Source organism: Dendrobates tinctorius, unplaced genomic scaffold (genome assembly GCF_039654945.1).
Source record: "Dendrobates tinctorius isolate UK_male_01 unplaced genomic scaffold, ASM3965494v1 ptg000073l, whole genome shotgun sequence".
NCBI classification, from domain to species: Eukaryota; Metazoa; Chordata; class Amphibia; order Anura; family Dendrobatidae; genus Dendrobates; species Dendrobates tinctorius.
This window is the reverse complement of record NW_027361741.1, coordinates 5641132-5658063: the sequence shown is the minus strand read 5'-3', so window position 1 is coordinate 5658063 and position 16932 is coordinate 5641132. Positions and strand designations below refer to the sequence as shown.

General features: G+C 48.8%; 1 pseudogene; it reads left to right on the top strand.

Moving 5' to 3' along the window:
* Window positions 1–826: 826 nt before the first annotated feature.
* The window catches only part of LOC141096278 (pseudouridylate synthase 1 homolog), a 33417-nt pseudogene continuing 17311 nt past the window's right edge, over window positions 827–16932 (top strand).

The following is a 16932-nucleotide window of genomic DNA, read 5'->3' as shown; positions in this document are numbered from 1 at the left end:
GTCCCCAGGATGGCGGGAAGACAGCGGAGGGAGGAATACAGAAACGGATCACTGATACTTATCCGTCACTTAGTAAATCCAAATCTTCCATCTGTGGCCTGGAGAAAACTCTGGTCTTGTTTGGACACAACTGCCGGGGAGACGACTGCTCTGCTCCAGCGATCGGCTGCAACTGGTGCGACTGGCGATGGAACTGTGTCATAAGAGAGAAGGCGATGATGTCATAAAGAGAAGGCGATGATGTCATAAGAGAAGAGAGAATTCCAGGACGAGCACAGCAATTTCTCCTACAGAAGTACATTATGTTCACTGCATTGAAAACATCTTACTTGTTTGTGACCTGTAATAAATATTTATTTAGAGGCTTCTTTCTGATAGAACCACCCCAAACATCACAACACAGGATGAGCCCCAGAATCACTGCTATTGTGCACAGGGTAGACTCTAGAAATATGGACATCCTGGTACTAACGGCGACATTACGGCTACCAGCAGCCGCTAGTACTAGTAGAGGGAGCGCAGGAGAGAGCAGCAGAAAGCCGAACATTATATGTCCTGTGTATTCACTTACCGGGCGGTAGAGGGCGCAATTTAAAAAAATAAAAAAAGTCACCAGCTGTCATGTGCCAGCGTCGCCATCAGGTTCCTCCATCCGGCACCAGCCAAGAGACGGCCGCAGCGCAGGCGGTCCCTAACACCGCTCCCTGCCCCCAGCCGTCGGTACCTCCCTGCTCTGTCAGCACCGCCCAGGACAGAAACTAAGGAGCTCCCCTTGTTACCTCAGCAGGACGCAGGCTACTTCTAACCGTTGCAGGCCGGTGTCACGATGACGTCACTGCATGGCACTGGCCAGCATCGGCTGAGAGAAGAGACAGACGAGGAGATGGAGGCTGTGGTGGTCCCGGAGCCTGGATTAGAGGAGTATAAGGTTTTGTATTTTTTCTTTTTGTTATTTGGCCACTGACTGGGGCGGATCTATGGGGCACATTATATATTTGGGCACATTATATATGGGGGGTCTGTGGGGGACATTATATATGTGGGAACAGAACATTATAAATAGGGGTCTGTGGGGGACATTATATATGTGAGTATGTGGGGGACATTACATTATGTGCGTGACATTATATATGTGGGAACATTATGTATGGGGGTCTGTGGGGGACATTATATATGTGAGTATGTGGGGGACATTACATTATGTGCGGGACATTATATATGAGGGAACATTATGTATGGGGGTCTGTGGGGGACATTATATATGTGATTATGTAGGGGACATTATATCATATGTGGGCCAGTGGGGGACATTATGTATGGAGGTCTGTGGGGGACATTATATATGTGGGAACATTATGTATGGGGGTCTGTGGGGGACATTATATATGTGTAAACAGCGTCGGACTGGATGACCTTGGGCTCACCAGAGAAAAATCATTTTTGGGGCCCACCATGCAGTTATATAAAAATATCACACATGACAGATCCTATATACTACACCACACTGGAGAGCCGACAGATCCTCTATATACTACACCACACAGGAGAGCCGACAGATCCTCTATATACTACACCACACGGGACACATCCTCTATATACTACACCACACAGGAGAGCTGACACATCCTCTATATACTACACCACACAGGAGAGCCGACAGATCCTCTATATACTACACCACACAGGAGAGCTGACAGATCCTCTATATATACACCACACAGGAGAGCTGACAGATCCTCTATATACTACACCACACTGGAGAGCTGACAGATCCTCTATATACTGCACCACACAGGAGAGCCGACAGATCCTCTATATACTACACCACACAGGAGAGCCGACAGATCCTCTATATACTACACCACACAGGAGAGCTGACAGATCCTCTATATACTACACCACACAGGAGAGCTGACAGATCCTATATATACTACACCACACGGGACACATCCTCTATATACTACACCACACGGGACACATCCTCTATATACTACACCACACAGGAGAGCTGACAGATCCTCTATATACTACACCACACAGGAGAGCTGACAGATCCTCTATATACTACACCACACAAGAGAGCCGACAGATCCTCTATATACTACACCACACAGGAGAGCCGACAGATCCTCTATATACTACACCACACAGGAGAGCTGACAGATCCTCTATATACTACACCAGACAGGAGAGCCGACAGATCCTCTATATACTACACCACACTGGAGAGCTGACAGATCCTCTATATACTACACCACACGGGACACATCCTCTATATACTACACCACACAGGAGAGCTGACAGATCCTCTATATACTACACCACACAGAACACATCCTCTATATACTACACCACGCGGGACACATCCTCTATATACTACACCACACGGGACACATCCTCTATATACTACACCACACGGAACACATCCTCTATATACTACACCACACGGGACACATCCTCTATATACTACACCACACGGGACACATCCTCTATATACTACACCACACAGGAGAGCTGACACATCCTCTATATACTACACCACACAGGAGAGCCGACAGATCCTCTATATACTACACCACACAGGAGAGCTGACAGATCCTCTATATATACACCACACCGGAGAGCTGACAGATCCTCTATATACTACACCACACTGGAGAGCTGACAGATCCTCTATATACTGCACCACACAGGAGAGCCGACAGATCCTCTATATACTACACCACAGAGGAGAGCCGACAGATCCTCTATATACTACACCACACAGGAGAGCTGACAGATCCTCTATATACTACACCACAAAGGAGAGCTGACAGATCCTATATATACTAAACCACACAGGAGAGCTGACAGATCCTCTATATACTACACCACACAGGAGAGCTGACAGATCCTCTATATATACACCACACAGGAGAGCTGACAGATCCACTATATACTACACCACACAGGAGAGCTGACACATCCTCTATATACTACACCACACGGGACACATCCTCTATATACTACACCACACGGGACACATCCTCTATATACTACACCACACAGGAGAGCTGACAGATCCTCTATATACTACACCACACAGGAGAGCTGACAGATCCTCTATATACTACACCACACAAGAGAGCCGACAGATCCTCTATATACTACACCACACAGGAGAGCCGACAGATCCTCTATATACTACACCACACAGGAGAGCTGACAGATCCTCTATATACTACACCAGACAGGAGAGCCAACAGATCCTCTATATACTACACCACACAGGAGAGCTGACAGATCCTCTATATACTACACCACACGGGACACATCCTCTATATACTACACCACACAGGAGAGCTGACAGATCCTCTATATACTACACCACACAGAACACATCCTCTATATACTACACCACGCGGGACACATCCTCTATATACTACACCACACGGAACACATCCTCTATATACTACACCACACGGAACACATCCTCTATATACTACACCACACGGGACACATCCTCTATATACTACACCACACGGGAGAGCTGACAGATCCTCTATATACTACACCAGACAGGAGAGCCGACAGATCCTCTATATACTACACCACACAGGAGAGCTGACAGATCCTCTATATACTACACCACACGGAACACATCCTCTATATACTACACCACACGGAACACATCCTCTATATACTACACCACACGGGACACATCCTCCATATACTACACCACACGGAACACATCCTCTATATACTACACCACACGGGACACATCCTCTATATACTACACCACACGGGACACATCCTCTATATACTACACCACACAGGACACATCCTCTATATACTACACCACACGAGACACACTCTCTATATACTACACCACACGGGACACATCCTCTATATACTACACCACATGGGACACATCCTCTATATACTACACCACACGGGACATATCCTCTATATACTACACCACATGGGACACATCCTCTATATACTACACCACACGGGACATATCCTCTATATACTATATAGTCTATATATTCCTGTGGGCCACCTTCCCCATGGTGTCACCTAATTTCCTTTGTGCCTGCTCAGAGGGGGTAAAGGGATCCACAGTAAAATAGAGGTGATTTACACAATGGGGAAGGGGGCCCACAGGGAATTAGAGGTAAAACAGTGGTGGAAGGGGGCCCACAGGGAATTAGAGGTGAAACAGTGGAGGAAGGGGGCCCACAGGGAATTACAAAGGTCATGTGGGCCCCCTCCCGTGTCACCTTTAGATTGCATGGGGCCCCCTTGCCTAACTGCCTCAGTGGCTGCAGGCATCATATATTTTATGTACTCACATTTGCACTGCAGCCATCAGCGTTGTCCCTCTGCTGCTCCTCTATATAAAATTGCTGTGTGCTGCTTGGGCAGGACAGCCGACCAATCACAGCACAGCTCCTTGCCTTAGTTGTGCTCTGAGCTCACACAAACAAAACTAATGCTGATTGGCTGTATTGCAGCCAATCAGCTTTAGAGCACTGATAACGCTGTCCAGGGTGATGTAGAAGAAGAGGAGCTGTGGACTGTGCAGGAAGCAGGTGAGCTGTTGTCTGTGCTGTCTCCTCTCAGACTCTGGCAGTCACCTGTGCAGCCTGAAGCGAGGGTCGGCATGCACGCTCTTCCTAGAAGCCAGCAGGGAGGGCAGGTGCTGCCGCTGCACTTCACACCACTTGCGCAGCCTAGTCATCTTTGCCGGCTCTAGAATAAAGTGTGCACCACTGCGTGCACGCTATTAGATTGCCGGGGATGCACAGCCAAACTAATGAAGGAGGCAGAAGTTGGGGCTGGGGCTCCAGACCGACCCTGGCTATATATCACTGGAATCAGGGTCTCTGTCCCTACATCATGCTGCTCTCAGATTAGGTGGTGAGAACCTACTGAAGATTCCCTTACACCACTTTTTTCTATTCCGTTACATTTACATTATGTAAAAAAAAACAGTGCCGTTTTGTGTATTTTTCCTTTGCAGACAGCGTTGTAGGATGTACGGGCTATATGCGTGAACGTCGCCTCAGATGACTAATCCCCACTTCTCAATGTTCTCTCATTCAGTGAGTAATTTTTAGCCAAATGAAAAATCCAACAGGAAGGCGACAAAATATTCACATCCTGCAGCTGTGGCCAGAAAAAAAGGAATCTTTGTGAAAAAACACCAACTACAAGTCAGCGGTGGGCTGCACCTGCGCATGTGCGGAGTGGTACCCAGTAGTATCCAGCAGGGGGAGCTTTCGCTCTTGCAGCCATACATGCCGTAACGCTTCTCGCTGATTTTGATCCTCCCCGGCTGCCGTAGAGCTCAGAGCTGCAGATGAGCAGTCTCCCCACGTGTTGAAGCTAGATACAGAGCAGAAGCTGGCCCGTCAGACACCTCCGCGTCCCGCTGACCAGTCCCGTCAGACACCTCCGCGTCCCGCTGACCAGTCCCGTCAGACACCTCCGCGTCCCGCTGACCAGTCCCGTCAGACACCTCCGCGTCCCGCTGACCAGTCTCGTCAGACACCTCCGCGACCCGCTGACCAGTCCCATGAGACACCTCTGCGTCCTCTGACCAGTCCCGTCAGACACCTCCACGTCCCGCTGACCAGTCCCGTCAGACACCTATGCATCCCGCTGACCAGTCCCGTCAGACACCTCTGCTTCCCGCTGACCAGTCCCGTCACTGCGTCCCACCGACCAGTCCCGTCAGACACCTCTGCGTCCCGCTGGCCAGTCCCGTCAGACACCTCTGCGTCCCACTGACCAGTCCCGTCAGACACCTCTGCGTCCCGCTGGCCAGTCCCGTCAGACACCTCTGCGTCCCGCTGGCCAGTCCCGTCCGACAACCGTCTAGCTCTGTGTCCCGCTGGCCAGTCCCGTCAGACTCCTCTGTGTCCCGCTGGCCAGTCCCGTCAGACATCTCTGTGTCCCGCTGGCCAGTCTTGTCAGACATCTCTGTGTCCCGCTGGCCAGTCCCGTCAGACACCTCTGTGTCCCGCTGGCCAGTCCCGTCAGACTCCTCTGCGTCCCGCTGGCCAGTTCCGTCGGTCAGACTCCTCTCTAGTTCTGCGTCCCGCTGGCCAGTCCTGTCGGTCAGAAGCCTCTCTAGTTCTGCGTCCCGCTGGCCAGTCCCGTCGGTCAGACGTCAGACTCCTCTCTAGTTCTGCGTCCCGCTGGCCAGTCCTGTCGGTCAGACACCTCTCTAGTTCTGCGTCCCTCTGGCCAGTCCCGTCGGTCGGACTCCTCTCTAGTTCTGTGTCCCGCTGGCCTGTCCCGTCAGTCGGACTCCTCTCTAGTTCTGTGTCCCGCTGGCCAGTCCTGTCGGTCAGACACCTCTCTAGTTCTGCGTCCCTCTGGCCAGTCCCGTCGGTCGGACCCCTCTCTAGTTCTGTGTCCCGCTGGCCTGTCCCGTCGGTCGGACTCCTCTCTAGTTCTGTGTCCCGCTGGCCTGTCCCGTCGGTCGGACTCCTCTCTAGTTCTGTGTCCCGCTGGCCTGTCCTGTCGGTCGGACTCCTCTCTAGTTCTGTGTCCCGCTGGCCAGTCCCATCGGTCAGACACCTCTCTAGTTCTATGTCCTGCTGACCAGTCCCGTCAGTTTTCTCCCCCTCACCTCCCCAATCGGGAGCAGCGGGATAAACAGCTGTCAGTCTCCCCTAGAGCTGCTGATCTCTGTGGTGCACAGCAGTCATCATGGCCGGATTCCCGTATGGCGCAGCCATATGTTGTGGGTTTTCCTCATAGTAAAACATGTCAGGATGGATCCCACACCGGTGCTCCCAGTCACTAACTGTTCAGCGATCACGTGCCTTCCACACATTGATGGCTGCAGCCAATCGCTTTTCATCCACCATGATGCCACTGTAAGGCCGTGTTCACATGTAGTGTAAATGCGGCTTTATATCCACATTTCCTGCAGCAAAATACACATTAGCAAACTAATCTGTTTATTGCGGGGGTTTTTTTCTTCTCACCACTGGATTAGTGACACTCCAGGGGTGAGAAAAGATGTAAATCCCCAGCCCCTGGTCATATACTCACCCTCCGGTGTCTTCACCATTTTTTGGGGTCACTCTGGTTTCGCGTCACCATCTTGTGAGTGATTTTGAAGTCTGCAACATGTTAATTCCTCTTGCATTTTATTTGTGGATTTTCCGCAAAGACTTTGAGATGAAGAAAATGTAATCTGCGCAAGTTTATCACAGTTGAGTAACTGGAAGATTCCATAACAAAGCAACTGTAATTAAAACATGACATAACAAAAAGAGACAAAAACCGCAGCTAAAAAAATGCAACATCAAAAATGTACCAAATACCCATAATGCAACGTTAGCCTTGTGATACATGCACACATTGGAGATTTGATGCAGATGTTCCATAACAAAATCCAAATGTGTTACATGCAGATTTTGTTGAGAATTCACATGCAGATTTAAAATCTGCGCTGTGGTCAGCTTATGTGGTGACTATTTCCACCACATGTGTATAACATTATTAGGATCCCATTAATTTAGGAGGTGCTGCATGCTTTACACACAGAAGATATCGTACATAACACAGACATGTGTCTCCGCCTCAAGGTGGCTCCCTCAAGCATTTTCTCTGGCTGTTGTAACCGTACATACTGCTTGTGTATACGTCTAGCCATACTTCTACCTCTGTAACAGCTGTAAGTATAAGGCACAAATGTAGCATGCCTAGTTAAAGGCAGGGCTGTGGAGTCAGTAAGTCAAACTCCTGACTCCTCAATTTCCCTGACTCCCGACCCCACAGCCCTGCCTCACTACTGAGCATATACATAAAGGACAGCACAGATTCATCTCAGCTATGACTCCACAGCCCTGCATCACTACTGAGCATATACATAAAGGACAGCACAAATTCATCTCAGCTACGACTCCACAGCCCTGCCTCACTACTGAGCATGTACATAAAGTGCAGCACAGATTCATCTCAGCTATGACCCCACAGCCCTGCCTCACTACTGAGCATGTACATAAAGTGCAACACAGATTCATGTCACCTCCAACCCCACAGCACTGCCTCACTACTGAGCATGTACATAAAGTGCAGCACAGATTCATCTCAGCTATGACTCCACAGCCCTGCCTCACTACTGAGCATATACATAAAGTGCAGCACAGATTCATCTCAGCTATGACTCCACAGCCCTGCCTCACTACTGAGCATGTACCTAAAGTGTAGCACAGATTCATCTCAGCTACGACTCGACAGCCCTGCCTCACTACTGAGCATGTACATAAAGTGCAGCACAGATTCATCTCAGCTACGACTCCGCAGCCCTGCCTCACTACTAAGCATGTACATAAAGTGCAGCACAGATTCATCTCAGCTACGACTCCACAGCTTGCCTCACTAGTGAGCATGTACATAAAGTGCAGCACAGATTCATCTCAGCTACAACTCCCACAACCCTGCCTCATTACTGAGCATGTGCGTAAAGTGCAGCACGGATTCATCTCAGCTACGACCCCACAGCCCTGCCTCACTACTGAGCATGTACATAAAGTGCAGCACAGATTCATCTCAGCTACGACTCCACAGCCCTGCCTCACTACTGAGCATGTACATAAAGTGCAGCACAGATTCATCTCAGCTACGACTCACACAGCCCTGCCTCACTACTGAGCATGTACATAAAGTGCAGCACAGATTCATCTCAGCTACAACTCCCACAGCCCTGCCTCACTACTGAGCATGTACATAAAGTGCAGCACAGATTCATCTCAGCTATGACCCCACAGCCCTGCCTCACTACTGAGCATGTACATAAAGTGCAGCACAGATTCATCTCAGCTATGACCCCACAGCCTTGCCTCACTACTGAGCATGTACATAAAGTGCAGCACAGCTTCATCTCAGCTATGACCCCACAGCACTGCCTCACTACTGAGCATGTACATAAAGTGCAGCACAGATTCATCTCAGCTATGACTCCACAGCCCTGCCTCACTACTGAGCATGTACATAAAGTGCAGCACAGATTCATCTCAGCTATGACTCCACAGCCCTGCCTCACTACTGAGCATGTACCTAAAGTGTAGCACAGATTCATCTCAGCTACGACTCCACAGCCCTGCCTCACTAGTGATCATGTGCATAAAGTGCAGCACAGATTCATCTCAGCTATGACCCCACAGCCCTGCCTCACTACTGAGCATGTACATAAAGTGCAGCACAGATTCATCTCAGCTACGACTCCACAGCTTGCCTCACTACTGAGCATGTACATAAAGTGCAGCACAGATTCATCTCAGCTACAACTCCCACAACCCTGCCTCATTACTGAGCATGTGCATAAAGTGCAGCATGGATTCATCTCAGCTACGACCTCACAGCCCTGCCTCACTACTGAGCATGTACATAAAGTGCAGCACAGATTCATCTCAGCTACGACTCCACAGCCCTGCCTCACTACTGAGCATGTACATAAAGTGCAGCACAGATTCATCTCAGCTACGACTCCACAGCCCTGCCTCACTACTGAGCATGTACATAAAGTGCAGCACAGATTCATCTCAGCTACGACTCCACAGCCTGCCTCACTACTGAGCATGTACATAAAGTGCAGCACAGATTCATCTCAGCTGCAACTCCCACAACCCTGCCTCATTACTGAGCATGTGCATAAAGTGCAGCACGGATTCATCTCAGCTATGACCCCACAGCCCTGCCTCACTACTGAGCATGTACATAAAGTGCAGCACATATTCATCTCAGCTATGACTCACACAGCCCTGCCTCACTACTGAGCATGTACATAAAGTGCAGCACAGATTCATCTTAGCTATGACCCCACAGCACTGCCTCACTACTGAGCATGTACATAAAGTGCAGCACAGATTCATCTTAGCTATGACCCCACAGCCCTGCCTCACTACTGAGCATGTACATAAAGTGCAGCACAGATTCATCTCAGCTGTGACTCCACAGCCCTGCCTCACTACTGAGCATGTACATAAAGTGCAGCACAGATTCATCTCAGCTATGACCCCACAGCCTTGCCTCACTACTGAGCATGTACATAAAGTGCAGCACAGATTCAGCTCAGCTATGACCCCACAGCACTGCCTCACTACTGAGCATGTACATAAAGTGCAGCACAGATTCATCTCAGCTATGACCCCACAGCACTGCCTCACTACTGAGCATGTACATAAAGTGCAGCACAGATTCAGCTCAGCTATGACCCCACAGCACTGCCTCACTACTGAGCATGTACATAAAGTGCAGCACAGATTCAGCTCAGCTATGACCCCACAGCACTGCCTCACTACTGAGCATGTACATAAAGTGCAGCACAGATTCATCTCAGCTATGATTCCACAGCCCTGCCTCACTACTGAGCATGTACATAAAGTGCAGCACAGATTCATCTCAACTATGACCCCACAGCACTGCCTCACTACTGAGCATGTACATAAAGTGCAGCACAGATTCATCTCAGCTATGACCCCACAGCACTGCCTCACTACTGAGCATGTACATAAAGTGCAGCACAGATTCAGCTCAGCTATGACCCCACAGCACTGCCTCACTACTGAGCATGTACATAAAGTGCAGCACAGATTCAGCTCAGCTATGACCCCACAGCACTGCCTCACTACTGAGCATGTACATAAAGTGCAGCACAGATTCATCTCAGCTATGACTCCACAGCCCTGCCTGACTACTGAGCATGTACATAAAGTGCAGCACAGATTCATCTCAGCTACGACTCCACAGCACTGCCCCCTACTGAGCATATATATAAAGTGCAGCACAGATTCATCTCAGCTATGACTCCACAGCCCTGCCTCACTACTGAGTATATACATAAAGTGCAGCACAGATTCATCTCAGCTATGACCTCACAGCACTGCCTCACTACTGAGCATGTACATAAAGTGCAGCACAGATTCATCTCAGCTATGACCCCACAGCACTGCCTCACTACTGAGTATGTACATAAAGTGCAGCATAGATTCATCTCAGCTACGACTCCACAGCCCTGCCTCACTACTGAGCATGTACATAAAGTGCAGCACAGATTCATCTCAGCTATGACCCCACAGCACTGCCTCACTACTGAGCATGTACATAAAGTGCAGCACAGATTCATCTCAGCTATGACTCCACAGCACTGCCTCACTACTGAGCATGTACATAAAGTGCAGCACAGATTCATCTCAGCTATGACTCCACAGCCCTGCCTCACTACTGAGCATGTACATAAAGTGCAGCACAGATTCATGTCAGCTATGACTCCACAGCCCTGCCTCACTACTGAGCATGTACATAAAGTGCAGCACAGATTGATCTCAGCTATGACCTCACAGCCCTGCCTCACTACTGAGCATGTACATAAAGTGCAGCACAGATTCATCTCATCTATGACTCCACAGCCCTGCCTCACTACTGAGCATATACATAAAGTGCAGCACAGATTCATGTCAGCTATGACTCCACAGCCTGCCTCACTACTGAGCATATACATAAAGTGCAGCACAGATTCATCTCATCTATGACTCCACAGCCCTGCCTCACTACTGAGCATGTACATAAAGTGCAGCACAGATTCATCTCATCTATGACTCCACAGCCCTGCCTCACTACTGAGCATATACATAAAGTGCAGCACAGATTCATCTCATCTATGACCCCACAGCCCTGCCTCACTACTGAGCATATACATAAAGTGCAGCACAGATTCATGTCAGCTATGACTCCACAGCCTGCCTCACTACTGAGCATATACATAAAGTGCAGCACAGATTCATCTCAGCTATGACCCCACAGCCCTGCCTCACTACTGAGCATGTACATAAAGTGCAGCACAGATTCATCTCAGCTATGACCCCACAGCCCTGCCTCACTACTGAACATGTACATAAAGTGCAGCACAGATTCATCTCAGCTATGACTCCACAGCCCTGCCTCACTACTGAGCATGTACATAAAGTGCAGCACAGATTCAGCTCAGCTATGACCCCACAGCACTGCCTCACTACTGAGCATGTACATAAAGTGCAGCACAGATTCATCTCAGCTATGACCCCACAGCACTGCCTCACTACTGAGCATGTACATAAAGTGCAGCACAGATTCATCTCAGCTATGACCCCACAGCACTGCCTCACTACTGAGCATGTACATAAAGTGCAGCACAGATTCATCTCAGCTATGACCCCACAGCACTGCCTCACTACTGAGCATGTACATAAAGTGCAGCACAGATTCAGCTCAGCTATGACCCCACAGCACTGCCTCACTACTGAGCATGTACATAAAGTGCAGCACAGATTCAGCTCAGCTATGACCCCACAGCACTGCCTCACTACTGAGCATGTACATAAAGTGCAGCACAGATTCATCTCAGCTATGATTCCACAGCCCTGCCTCACTACTGAGCATGTACATAAAGTGCAGCACAGATTCATCTCAACTATGACCCCACAGCACTGCCTCACTACTGAGCATGTACATAAAGTGCAGCACAGATTCATCTCAGCTATGACCCCACAGCACTGCCTCACTACTGAGCATGTACATAAAGTGCAGCACAGATTCAGCTCAGCTATGACCCCACAGCACTGCCTCACTACTGAGCATGTACATAAAGTGCAGCACAGATTCAGCTCAGCTATGACCCCACAGCACTGCCTCACTACTGAGCATGTACATAAAGTGCAGCACAGATTCATCTCAGCTATGACTCCACAGCCCTGCCTGACTACTGAGCATGTACATAAAGTGCAGCACAGATTCATCTCAGCTACGACTCCACAGCACTGCCCCCTACTGAGCATATATATAAAGTGCAGCACAGATTCATCTCAGCTATGACTCCACAGCCCTGCCTCACTACTGAGTATATACATAAAGTGCAGCACAGATTCATCTCAGCTATGACCTCACAGCACTGCCTCACTACTGAGCATGTACATAAAGTGCAGCACAGATTCATCTCAGCTATGACCCCACAGCACTGCCTCACTACTGAGTATGTACATAAAGTGCAGCATAGATTCATCTCAGCTACGACTCCACAGCCCTGCCTCACTACTGAGCATGTACATAAAGTGCAGCACAGATTCATCTCAGCTATGACCCCACAGCACTGCCTCACTACTGAGCATGTACATAAAGTGCAGCACAGATTCATCTCAGCTATGACTCCACAGCACTGCCTCACTACTGAGCATGTACATAAAGTGCAGCACAGATTCATCTCAGCTATGACTCCACAGCCCTGCCTCACTACTGAGCATGTACATAAAGTGCAGCACAGATTCATGTCAGCTATGACTCCACAGCCCTGCCTCACTACTGAGCATGTACATAAAGTGCAGCACAGATTGATCTCAGCTATGACCTCACAGCCCTGCCTCACTACTGAGCATGTACATAAAGTGCAGCACAGATTCATCTCATCTATGACTCCACAGCCCTGCCTCACTACTGAGCATATACATAAAGTGCAGCACAGATTCATGTCAGCTATGACTCCACAGCCTGCCTCACTACTGAGCATATACATAAAGTGCAGCACAGATTCATCTCATCTATGACTCCACAGCCCTGCCTCACTACTGAGCATGTACATAAAGTGCAGCACAGATTCATCTCATCTATGACTCCACAGCCCTGCCTCACTACTGAGCATATACATAAAGTGCAGCACAGATTCATCTCATCTATGACCCCACAGCCCTGCCTCACTACTGAGCATATACATAAAGTGCAGCACAGATTCATGTCAGCTATGACTCCACAGCCTGCCTCACTACTGAGCATATACATAAAGTGCAGCACAGATTCATCTCAGCTATGACCCCACAGCCCTGCCTCACTACTGAGCATGTACATAAAGTGCAGCACAGATTCATCTCAGCTATGACCCCACAGCCCTGCCTCACTACTGAACATGTACATAAAGTGCAGCACAGATTCATCTCAGCTATGACTCCACAGCCCTGCCTCACTACTGAGCATGTACATAAAGTGCAGCACAGATTCAGCTCAGCTATGACCCCACAGCACTGCCTCACTACTGAGCATGTACATAAAGTGCAGCACAGATTCATCTCAGCTATGACCCCACAGCACTGCCTCACTACTGAGCATGTACATAAAGTGCAGCACAGATTCAGCTCAGCTATGACCCCACAGCACTGCCTCACTACTGAGCATGTACATAAAGTGCAGCACAGATTCAGCTCAGCTATGACCCCACAGCACTGCCTCACTACTGAGCATGTACATAAAGTGCAGCACAGATTCATCTCAGCTATGACTCCACAGCCCTGCCTCACTACTGAGCATGTACATAAAGTGCAGCACAGATTCATCTCAGCTACGACTCCACAGCACTGCCCCCTACTGAGCATATATATAAAGTGCAGCACAGATTCATCTCAGCTATGACTCCACAGCCCTGCCTCACTACTGAGCATATACATAAAGTGCAGCACAGATTCATCTCAGCTATGACCTCACAGCACTGCCTCACTACTGAGCATGTACATAAAGTGCAGCACAGATTCATCTCAGCTATGACCCCACAGCACTGCCTCACTACTGAGTATGTACATAAAGTGCAGCACAGATTCATCTCAGCTACGACTCCACAGCCCTGCCTCACTACTGAGCATGTACATAAAGTGCAGCACAGATTCATCTCAGCTATGACCCCACAGCACTGCCTCACTACTGAGCATGCACATAAAGTGCAGCACAGATTCATCTCAGCTATGACTCCACAGCACTGCCTCACTACTGAGCATGTACATAAAGTGCAGCACAGATTCATCTCAGCTATGACTCCACAGCCCTGCCTCACTACTGAGCATGTACATAAAGTGCAGCACAGATTCATGTCAGCTATGACTCCACAGCCCTGCCTCACTACTGAGCATGTACATAAAGTGCAGCACAGATTGATCTCAGCTATGACCTCACAGCCCTGCCTCACTACTGAGCATGTACATAAAGTGCAGCACAGATTCATCTCATCTATGACTCCACAGCCCTGCCTCACTACTGAGCATATACATAAAGTGCAGCACAGATTCATGTCAGCTATGACTCCACAGCCTGCCTCACTACTAAAGCATATACATAAAGTGCAGCACAGATTCATCTCATCTATGACTCCACAGCCCTGCCTCACTACTGAGCATGTACATAAAGTGCAGCACAGATTCATCTCATCTATGACTCCACAGCCCTGCCTCACTACTGAGCATATACATAAAGTGCAGCACAGATTCATCTCATCTATGACCCCACAGCCCTGCCTCACTATTGAGCATATACATAAAGTGCAGCACAGATTCATGTCAGCTATGACTCCACAGCCTGCCTCACTACTGAGCATATACATAAAGTGCAGCACAGATTCATCTCAGCTATGACCCCACAGCCCTGCCTCACTACTGAGCATGTACATAAAGTGCAGCACAGATTCATGTCAGCTATGACCCCACAGCCCTGCCTCACTACTGAACATGTACATAAAGTGCAGCACAGATTCATCTCGGCTATGACTCCCACAGCCCTGCCTCACTACTGAGCATATACATAAAGTGCAGCACAGATTCATCTCAGCTATGACTCCACAGCCCTGCCTCACTACTGAGCATGTACATAAAGTGCAGCACAGATTCATCTCAGCTATGACTCCACAGCCCTGCCTCACTACTGAGCATGTACATAAAGTGCAGCACAGATTCATCTCAGCTATGACTCCACAGCACTGAGTGCAGCAGTGTCCAATTCCTGTTGCCGGAGTATAGGGCAGCATGAATCTGATAGCCTTTAAGAAGATGAGACAGTCCCTTTAAAGATTACTGTTGGCAATCTTCTGCTAATGATTTCTAGTCTATCATCTGATCCAGATGAAAGGGAAACTGGGTTTGTGAATGCTTTATTTTGGTTCAAATGGGTTGTCCACCACTTTATTTTATCTTAATAATGGGCTTGTAGTTGGCCTAAAATAAAACCGCTATACTTGCCTACTGGACCCCTGCCGATGCACGATACAGCAGGCCATGTTGTCCTCCTTTTGGCGGTGGATGCCAATCTAATTTCTTTCTCTTCTGGTCCAGGCTCCATGACGGCTGCTTCCGCTGCTGTAGCCATTGTAAAATAAAAGCAAAGTGGTGGACAACCTGTTTAAGGCACCATACGGTTCTACATCTGGTTGGGTTATTTTGCCGTCCCTTGTTGACATTTGGCTGCCTTGTTCTGCAGAGAAATGTGGGATCGTCACAGTATAAAACAATTAGGCTGGAGTCACACTAACCTGCGCAAAATACGCTCCGTATTTTACATGCGTAATACGGATCAATGACCACAAAATAGTGGTCCGTAGGTCATCCGTAAGCAAGGTGAGGTCGCGTATTTTGCGCATGTGTGTCTCCGTATGCAATCCGTATGCAATCCGTATGGCGAGATTTTCTCGCAGCCTTGCAAAATGGACATTTAACGGTTTTGAGGCCTGCAAACAATTTAAATCATTAGCCTGCACCCTATTTAGACACTCAGAAATATAGGTGGCTGCCTACATTCTGTACATTTCTCACCTTGCTTTCACGAGGTGTGTTGGTGTTCTTTGTGCAGCATGGCAGAGGGTCTGACATTCAATGCAACCGAGCAGGTTCTCTTTACTTGGCTTTTGTCACGGCGCTTTGGCCAACCATATCCTGTGAAAGTGGATCCGCGGAGGAGGAGACGCATGTGGGTACATCCACTTTTGAGGCAACGACTCACAAGAGGGCATTTTCACCGCCTCTATTCGTCTCTGCGGGAGCATCCGGAAAAATTTTACCAGTACTGTCGAATGAGCATTTCCACATTTGATCACCTCTTGGAGACAGTGCGCCCTGGGATCACATTTCAGGACACTAGGATGCGCCAAGC